Source organism: Prosopis cineraria, unplaced genomic scaffold (genome assembly GCF_029017545.1).
Source record: "Prosopis cineraria cultivar Desert tree isolate PC_DT_omini unplaced genomic scaffold, ASM2901754v1 PC6, whole genome shotgun sequence".
Lineage (NCBI taxonomy): Eukaryota > Viridiplantae > Streptophyta > Magnoliopsida > Fabales > Fabaceae > Prosopis > Prosopis cineraria.
This window is the reverse complement of record NW_026555337.1, coordinates 15,742,870-15,753,570: the sequence shown is the minus strand read 5'-3', so window position 1 is coordinate 15,753,570 and position 10,701 is coordinate 15,742,870. Positions and strand designations below refer to the sequence as shown.

Sequence of the window (10,701 nt, the reverse complement as noted above, 5' to 3'; positions counted from 1 at the left end):
TCATGAAAAGAAAGTTAAAATATTTAGAAGAACAATTTATTTTATTATTCTATTATTTTTTAGGCGAATATGAAATGAGGTCTAATTATTCCCCTTTTTTTAAAATATATTTATTGTATATTTAACAAAATTCTAAATTCATGAGTGATTACATTCCTTTCCCCTTTAGAAATTCGGTCCTCCGAATTTATATGTGCATAAATTGTATGTCTTAATATCATGATTATGATCAGAATCCAAACTACAAAATATATTATAATAATATGAGAGAGTTCCTAAACACATCATATAGAACTCACCACTTCCATATAATATACACCGACTTAAATTTTATATATTTTCTAAATCAAACAAATCATTTTAAAAGTTGTTCAACAATTCATGAGTAGCCTTTAGAGAGTTGAATAGGTAGGTCTACTACATTAAAATATATATATATATATATATATATTAGATGACAACATTAGATGTTGATTAAGAAAGTAAGCTTTAAACAAAGGGTGAAAAAGGCAAGTGAATATGAGTTACTGAAACCAGATGTACTGGGCGTACGGAATGGTATATTAAATAGAAATGAAGTACACAAATTGCATAGGAACAATCTTATTTTCTTACTGTCATTATTTTTAGTGTGAATTCCATATCAATCAATAATATGGCTACTACTTAAAGGTCGTTAGCGTCTCGGTTCCAATAACACACATTTTAATATATACTTTAATTTAATAACTTGCAACATGTCTATCAAATAATATAGTAATAAGTTGAGTGGACGTTATGCATTTCTTTCAAACCTGAGATGAGCCACACCATTTACGTTTTGTTAACATTCTTGAACATTTGATGTATTAATGATTTTTTGGCTCTTCATATCCGAAGGAAAAGAGGCAATTAATATCTACTTTGACAGTGAATAAAATTGATCATGTCATTGAATAGCATGATGAATTCACCAATAACATGTACATTCTTAAGTTGAAAAACCATGCAACATGCATGCAAGATCAAAATATGTAATCATTATTTTAGTTAAGGCATCTTGATGTTGATTGTGTGTTAAAAATTTGTAATCATCTCTCAGCAACCAAAGCAAGCATGAGATTATTCAACTATATACGACTTTTCTGCCTTTGCATTAAAAATATATATTCATTCACCATCACTTGAGCTATATCAGTCCAGCATTTCTTAAAAGGGGATGCTCGAAAGAAATCAAGAACTGACGCCAACTTGAATTGTATTAAAAAAAGCTAACGCTTATTCACAAATGACATTGTTGTGGCCTTTCCACAAACATGGCCTTGATCTTCTTTAATGACACTACAACATCTGTCATATTGCTACATGTATTTGGAAAATCACTACAATGATTCAGAGCCAATTCAAAAATTGAGGACGTAGATGTCAATATATTACCTATATGTTGTTCATCTCCTCATAATAAGTTGGAATCTATGACTTAAATTATTATATGGGGCATTGACTCACTTACCCAACTTTTTAAGCTCAATCCTGAGACAAACATATCTTCAGTTAGCTTTTTTCTAGTGAATATTTCCAAGAGTATAATTCCATAACTATACAAATCTACTTTTATTGAAACAACTCCAGAAGATCCATATTCTGCATATAAACAAATTCAAGTAGTTAAAAGCCAAGTTCTCACGCATAATAAAATTTACAGATTAATAACTAAGACTGCACGTGGAATACTGTCAATCATATAATAAATTAAACAGGTTATAAGTTAGGTTGGTTTTTTTTTTCCTTATGAAAGTCATTGTTCTTTCTTATTTATATTATAAGTTAACAACTTACAATCAGACAATGTTTGAAATGTATTTTTATATCTTCCAAATATATGGACCCAAATTTCTCAAAACAATAGGATATCTGGATTGAAGAAATTCAAAAACCTTTTCTAGACAAAATTAATTGAAGTATATGCCATACATATAAAAAAACTAAATTAAGGTTACTCAGCCCAAAGGCAAAATAAATCGATCAAATACGACATCGCTTTAGTTTTATATCTTAAAAGAGAATTAACAAGGAAATACCCACTAGGAGTATTTTTCTATATGGGTATATATATATATATATATATATCAAGGAACTAGATTCAAGTATGACTATGTGCCACAGATAGCATTAATAACTTGTATTTATTAAATGAACTTATTTATAAAAAATTAAATCAACATCGTCTAATGTTTTTTAAAACAAACCCCTTCATTTGAGAAATACTAACTAATTTACTAGACATTGATTTTATATGATATTGCTAAGTTGAGTTATAAGCGAATTATATATATTGAAGGACTTTATGAGGATCATTTATGTTAACTAAAGTGACTTCAATGTGAATGATGGCTTCCAAATGATGATTTTAAGAAAATATAAAAATAATCTTTTTTAGCATGATATTATGGCCAAGTTGTGAATATAAAAATTCTTATAATCCCAAAAGAAAAACTAAAAAAGCAAAGTAAGGTTTAGAGTAATTACCTGGTGCAATATAACTAACTGTAGGTATATTCTCTGTATGTGTCTTAGATTGTCCTTCATCTAATAGTTTAGAAATTCCAAAATCACTCACATGAGCAACCATCTCATCATCCAACAAAATATTGTTTGGTTTCAAGTCACAATGAACCACCGATGTTGGCAACTCATGATGGAGATACTCCAAAGCCGATGCCACATCTATCATTAGATTCAACCTTTGTAGAAAATCTAAGCAATAGTTATAAGAGTATAACCATTTCTCAAGGCTCCCGTTGGGCATGAACTCCATTATCAAAGACTTGAAATCAACATTCGAGCAACAACTTATGATTTTCATCAAATTACAGTGACGCACATTACACATAATGTCACATTCTACTTCAAAGCTCCTTGATGATATTTCTGAATCAAAATTGAATATCTTAACTGCAACCACCATCCCACTTAAGAGTTTTTCTTTAAACACAGAACCATAACTACCCCTTCCAAGCAAGTTGCTTTCATCAAATCCATTGGTTGCTTCCCAAATTTCAAAATAAGAAATCCTTCTTGGCATTCCCAAAGTTGATAAATCCTTTCCATATGACCCCCTTAAATTTGGTCTTTTATGCTGTGAAATGATTATTCTTAGAAAGACCAAAAATGTTAACACAACTACAGGCAATATGCATTTTAAAAAATGCAATTTTACCATTGATCCTTTTCTTCTTCCTTTTTGGCATTTTGGAACTAGTAGTTCTGGCTTGCCACAAAGAGCTTCATTCATCATGAATGATTTAGCAGTCAAATTCTTAAAGACTCCACCACTTGGAATTTCTCCATGTAGTTTGTTAGAAAAGAGATTAACAAACTTAATTTATAGAAGTGACTCTAGAGATTTAGGGATCTCCCCAGACAAATTATTTTGAGAAATGTCCAAACTTTCTAAGCTAATTAACTTTCCAATTGATTCGGGAATATTTCCTTGCAATTTGTTAAGTGCCAAGGAGAGAATTTGCAAATTTTGCAAGCCACCAATGGTTGTTGGGATGATGCCTGAAATTTGATTTCTTGACAAATCCAATAAATTAAGTGCTTTCAAGTTCTCAATCAGGAACGGAATATTTCCAACTAAATTATTGGAAGATAAGTTAACTTCTAAAATGTCTTTTAAATTCCACAAATGAGAGGGTATCTCTGAAATCAGCTTATTGTTGCGCAAGTTAAGCCTTTGTAATGCTGTAAGATTTCCTGAGCAAAGTGGCACTGCCCCAGAAAACTTGTTTCCACTTAGATACAAATAGGCAAGGCTTTTAATTTGACAGAGCTCTTTAATGATGAAGCCACTTAGCTCATTGCCAATTAAGCTCAAATACTGAAGAGCTTGTAAGCTCTTAATTGTTCTTGGTATTGGTCCAGTCAAAACATTTTCATCCCAAGATAGTTGAATCAATTTAGTGAGATTCCTCATTTCTGATGATGGTATTTTGCCGCTACTACCACAAGGGTTTATGAACAACTTCCGTAAAGACTTAGATAAGTTTCCAATAGACTTGGGAAGTTTTATATTCAATGGATTTATTTCAAGATCCAAAACACTCAAATTTCTACAATTTGTCAGTGAGCCAAAAAAGTTGGTTTCTGAATTGGAAGCATCTATTATGGTCAAATAGTTACCTGCTATGCTAAAGAATTCTAAGTGTCTCAAATTCCCAAGCGTTGTTGGGGAAGCCTCTTGGAATTTGTTAATTGCCAAATCTATATGGCTTAACTTAGAAGCATTGGATGCAGTATTTGGGATTCTTCCAGAAAGTTTGTTGCCCCATAAGTACAGCTCTTCTAGGTTAGAAAGGCTGCATCCAAAGTCTAATGGAAAACTACCTGATAGAGAATTGTTTTGGAAAGATAGGATCTTCAAAGTTGACATGTTGAAAATTTTCAATGAAATAGATCCGCTCAATCAGTTTGTTGACAACCGTAACTCCTCAAGCTTATAAAGACTCCCTATTTTCATAGGTATTAAACCTGTAAATTTAATAAAATATTAATATAAAATTAAATGACGTTATTTGAGTTTAACCATACAAATATGAAATAGATGAATATCTAATTAGATGTTCATATGATACTCAATTTAATGTTGGGTCAATCTTATCTAGTTGGATTATAGTTTGTTCATTTATATGTTGAGAGAAATTCTTGTATGGATTTAGTGCACCTTGTCATCCACTACCCAAAATATCCACGTAAATTAATTATATGTTTTTTATTGGACAGAACATGGATAACATGATGCACTAGGTTCATGCATGCAAGAATTTCACTAAAAATAAATGGCTGAACGGATCATGTGGGTGGATTTCTTAATTTTTTTTCTCTCATGGAACTATTGTAAGCTTATAGAGAGAACGATAGGCAATAAATCGAGAAATAATAGTTTGTATATATATCATGAGTTTAAATAAAAAAGATAAATAAGAAACTAAATTATATAAAGAATAAAAAATTTATTTTATTTTTACTTTTTGGAAAAAGAAGTTTGATATGGGCTATTGACTATAGTTTAAATTTCTATAAATATAATTTATTTATTTTTAATAAGGACTTCATTAAAATAATGAAAATAAAAGATAAATAATTCCTGCTAATTTTGTCTACGATTTTGACCAATTCCAAAGCATAAGATGCAATTGAAATAACTTTTTAAGAAATATGATTTGGAGATTCGATATACTGGGTAATACATTCCAGTGAAAAATATAAATATCAAAATTAAAGCATCGTCAAGTTTCCAATGCCTTAGAGATGATTCACTACCTATACTGGGCCAGGAAGCTCTTTTCCTTATTCATAAAAAGCTGTGGGTGTTACTGTGAAAGATAAAAGCTCCAAACAAAATCAAAATCTTTGTTTGGGAAGGCCTTAAAGGGGGCTATTCCAACCAGGGATGCTTTTTGGAGGAGACATTGCAATAACTCTCCTTTTTTTTTCGTTTTGTAATAAATTGAAGGAATCTGTTGAACACTTGCTCTTACTGTCTGAGATCGAGAATGGATAATAGAACTATAGAGGGAGACAATGCTAAAGGCATAGACATGGGTAAGGTGTCCTCGTTGTTTACTGATGGCTCTTTCGATAAGAAATATGCTGATGCTCTTTTATTGTGAGTCTTGGAGGATCGATGAGCCGATGTTGCTTCAAATGGATCGCAGGACAGTCTAATACCACTGCAGACTAGATATATTGCTCGTGGAGCTTCTAAAGGGAAGAGATCTAATGATTGGGTTGTTCAACCCCCTTCCCATTTGGCTCCTTTCCTAGCTACAGCTTGCTCCTTAGCTAGGATTATTTTTGGTTCTGGTTCATAGTTTTTTCAGTACTTTCGTTTCTTTTTTCTATTTATTTTTTTGGTTTTCGTTCTGTCTTTCGTTGCTTCTTTGTTGTTGCCTTTTGCTGTTGGACTTTGTATTGGTGTTTTGGTTAATGTTAGTTCCGTTCTTTTGGCCCGAAAAAAAAAAAAAAAAAGACATGATCCACCACTTCCATATAACCTTTGAAGCATAATGAAATGTTTAATGCATCTTTTTATGCGGCCAAAAAACTAAAAAAAACTTGAGTTAATGGAGTTTCATATGAGTGACGTCCATCGATCACCAATGTTTTCAAGAAGATCTCTTGCAGGATGGCAACAGGTAAGGAAAAAAGGGTAAATTAAAGTACTACTATAAATTGCTTATGTTAGATTGTCCAAGTTTGTCAAGTTCGTATGAGCGGACTTAAAACACTGCGGAAAGTCTCACATTGAATAAAGTTAAACTTAATAAATAATATATATAATTAAGAGAAATGAGTCCACAAGCTTCCTAAATCAAAGACATCTCAAACACACCTGCCTTTGATATCAGTTGTTAAGAAGGGGGAGTAACTAGGAGAGGAGAAACATGCAAGAATAGTGGAATGACATTACATCTTAACTCAAAATTTTAAGGTTCAAATTTATAAATCCTTCCTCTTTATTTAATATCAATTATTAAGCCCAACTTTTTCTAATGTAAGACTTTCGACATCAAGTCCACTCATATATACTTGGACAACCTAAAAGCTTATATCAAAAATATAAAAGTAAAATGAAGAGCACTTGTAATTTCTTGAAATTATACCTTCTAAATTATTGTGAGAAAGATCTAACGATTGAAGCATAGTTAAGTTTCCAATACTTCTAGGAATATATTCTGAAATATAATGAAAATAAAAAACAACACTGACACTGTCATGACCATTATTGATGCATAAGCATATCGTTTAAAAGAAAAAATGATATTCACGCATTGTAATTTGTTGAAAGTATACCTTGTAAGTTATTCTTATCAAGATTCAGCTCTTGAAGCATACTCAAATTTTCAATACTTCTTGGTTTGTGGCCAGACAACCTATTAACACCTAAGTATATCTTTTTCAAATTTGTGAGGTTGTCAATCTCCTTGGGAATATCCCTGCAATGACAACAAAACAAAATCACATTGTTATTACTGGTAATGTATATAAATAGTATTGAAAAAAAAATTAGAAAAACATAACTTTTGATCCCTACGCTTTACTCATATTTTGTTATTGGTTCCTGCATTTTACTCATATTTTGCCATTGGTCACTACATTTTTTTCGGTATTCTAGATTCCTATATTTTTTTTCATTATTTTAAGTCTCTCCATGAACAAAGTGTAGGGACCTAAAATAATGAAAAATAAATAATGAAAAATAAAAATGTAGGACCTAGAACACCAAAAAAAAGAGTGTAGGGACCCAAAGCTATGTTTTTCCAAAAAAATTTGTAACACGATGTTTGTGGGAGTTGCCTTTGAAAGGGGCGAAAAGGAACAATAAAGCTCTTAAAGCCAAGAAGTGTTTAATGCTGTGTGTGTGTTTTGCTTTTGTATCCATAAATCTGTGAGGTTACTAGCTAGTAGCCACCACGACAAATCCAAATCGAGGTTCTCTCCAGGATTTGAACACCTGAGATTGTAGGTAAAGTCCATATATTTTTTTTATAGTTCACATGTGTTTTTTTATTGGAGGCAATTATGTTCAAACTATGATCGGACACTAAATGTGAGCACTTATTTCACTAAGAATTTAAACTTTGATTTGTCATGCTATAAAGAACTAGTTCCTTCCATTAGATCTAACCCTCATTGGTAGGTGAAATTCCATCTTGATACTCAGTCCAATGAAACTAAACCAACCACTTGTGTGTTAATGTTCAATGTTACCGACAAGTTGGACAAAAAAACGAAAAAAGTATTGGCACACAAAGACGGATTTCAATTTGTAATATAATTTTGCAAGAGACACTTCACCTTACAAAACCGAAAAGTTTGTAAAAACTAAAATAAGTCACTTTTAGTTTTGGGAATATGATCTGTTTATTGTAGCTTTTAAAATACACCCTGCAATGTCAACTAAAACAGGTTTATTTAGAATATAGAGGGTACAAACTACAAACAATCCCATGACAGGAGTGCTAAGCTTATACATATATATATATAGCATGATAATTTTAACAAAACAAATAATATTATATATGAAAATAAATCAATTGCTATATTATGTAAAAGTAAAATGAGTGATCACAATTACTTATTTTAAATATTTATCGAAATAATTATTAATTATTCTTTGAACTATGAATGATTTACTTTTTAAATGGAGAAACTTTGGATCCTTTCCCAGTTCTTTCTTCATCCACTCCTTTAATTTATTTTGCACTTTTTCTGCTATTGGCCTGCATTATAATGTATTTCTATTTCGTTTCGCAGATTATGTGAGCCACAGTTTAATTTGTTCTAGAATTATATATTGATGTGCGTGAGTTTTATTAGTTGAATGCTTTGAATGTGTTTATTCCTAGTGAGCATTATAATTTCTTATTAGTGACCTCTAGTAAGGGATTAATAGCAATAAGAATTTTTTTAATATGGTTATCTGACTTGGTTAAATTTGAACATTATTAGATTCAACTGAGAGCAACAAAAATATATATGAACAAGTAGTTGATGAAGTTTTAGATTCGATATTTAGTTGGAAGTTCATACTTCCGATAAGGTAGTAATTTTTAATTTAAATATAGAAAAGCATAGTGTCAAATTTATATATATATCTATTAAAAGGGAGAATTTTTGTGAGCACTACTCTACAATTTAAATATAGAAAAGCATACTTTCAATTTTTTTAAAATTTAAATATATATAGACTTTGTCAATAAGAGAAATTATCTTTTTTTTTTTAACAATTGAGGCATACTCTTGATAAGCATAGTCAAAACACAAAAAGCTTATTGATGCTTATGTTTATAGTTGATGATGCATATATATACAATTGGATTGACCCATACCTTGTAAATTGTTGCCAATAAGTTCTAACTCTTGAAGCATAGTCATGTTTCCAATGCTTCTTGGTATGTGGCCAAACAACTTATTATTACCTAAGTATAAAATTTTTAGCCTTGCAAGATCACTTATTTCTTTAGGGACATCTCCTGGGAAAAAAGAAAACAATACGATGAAGCGAGTGTCAATACATAAAAAATGATACTAAAATGAAAAACGATCATCGCTTAAAGTTAGTGGAAATCATTCCTGTTAGGAAGAATGACACTTAAGACCTTTCAAAGGAATTTATTGAAATAAGGGTTCATCAATTTTACATTGGATATTGTTTTATAAAAACACTTGTTGTTAAAACCTAAACCTTAACTAATTAAATTTCTAAAGAAACCCTAAAAAAAATACAAGTAATTATGCAGGTAATTACTATATGCAAGTAATTAGCACCCATTTGTGAATGATCAATTTAAAAAAATTAACAGGACTAGTTTAATTGCACAAGTGTTGGTGATCCTAAATAAACAAGCAAACAATTGAGTTTTTACAAGCAACCATATGTAAGTAACAAACACTCATTTTTTCATGAACAACTTTGAAAAGCTGATAAGACATGTAATAATTGTACTAGTATTGGTTTCAAATAAACAAGGAAACATTTTAGTATTAATAAGTAACCATATGTTAGTAATAAGCAAACATTCGGTCAGTTTTGTTCTCTGTTCAAATAACAAGGATAACAAGGTCCTTTTTTTTTTTTAAGAATGACAATTAGCTCTCAAAAGAATGAATTAATGACTTTTAGATCTTCAACAAAAAATTTTATAAAATAAATTATAAATAAACATTCAAACAATTATGAACAGAAATTTTTGTTGCAATTTAAAAATTATATTTGATATTTAAATACTTATTTGCAATTGAGACTCTTGAATTTGTAATAATTTGGATCAATATTTTCAATTTATTTTTTTTTTTAAATTATCAAGGACTTAACTGATATTAATTCAATATTTTGGGACCTAACTGTTATTCTTCCCTTTTTTTCCCTAAATCTTATTTTCAGTCTGGTTCCAAGGGGTGCAGTGATATTTCAAAATTATAGGGTCCTTATTTGATATTAAAAAGAAACATTGAAATAGTTAAGATAATAAAATGGGAAGTTTGATATATGTAGTATATACTTATGAAAAAGTTCTCATCAATATAACATTAGGAGCATGGTCAAATTTCACTATCATTTGGTAAGTAATATGTCTTGAAATATATCAAACATAAACAATTGAAAATGACAGCAATATAGCAAGCGAAAAACAAAGAGCAATGTATTTGTTTCTGTATGCAAAGTAAACCATTTAAAAATTAAAAAAAAAAAAGACAACTACACATCCTGTATGATTTGTTGAAAGTATACCTTCTAAGTAATTGTCAGGAAAATCTAACACTTCAAGCATTGCTAAATTCCCGGTGCTTTTTGGTATGTGGCCTGACAACTCATTAAGGCCTAAGTATATAATTTTCAGATTCGTGAGATGGCTAATTGCTTTTGGAATATCTCCTACAATACAAAAAAGAAAAGTTATCATGAGTTTTGACTTTTGAGGTGCAAAGAAATAATAAAAGAAAAATTAGTAAGACGCACAAACTTCTTAATGCATTCTTTGTAAATTATTGTGATCAAGATTTGAAAGTGAGCATATGAACTCTGTGAAAGATGAATGACAAAAAAAAAAAAGCTGTCAACTAAAATTTGTTACTTTCAGTTTCGAAGTATGACTGTTGATCAGTTTTAATTTGAACTATATCCTGCAACTAAAATTTGAAGTATCACTTCTA

General features: G+C 30.2%; 1 pseudogene; it reads right to left on the bottom strand.

The window, feature by feature from the left end:
- Positions 1–1,435: 1,435 nt before the first annotated feature.
- Positions 1,436–4,414, bottom strand: LOC129313939 (LRR receptor-like serine/threonine-protein kinase EFR; annotated as a pseudogene).
- Positions 4,415–10,701: the final 6,287 nt, after the last annotated feature.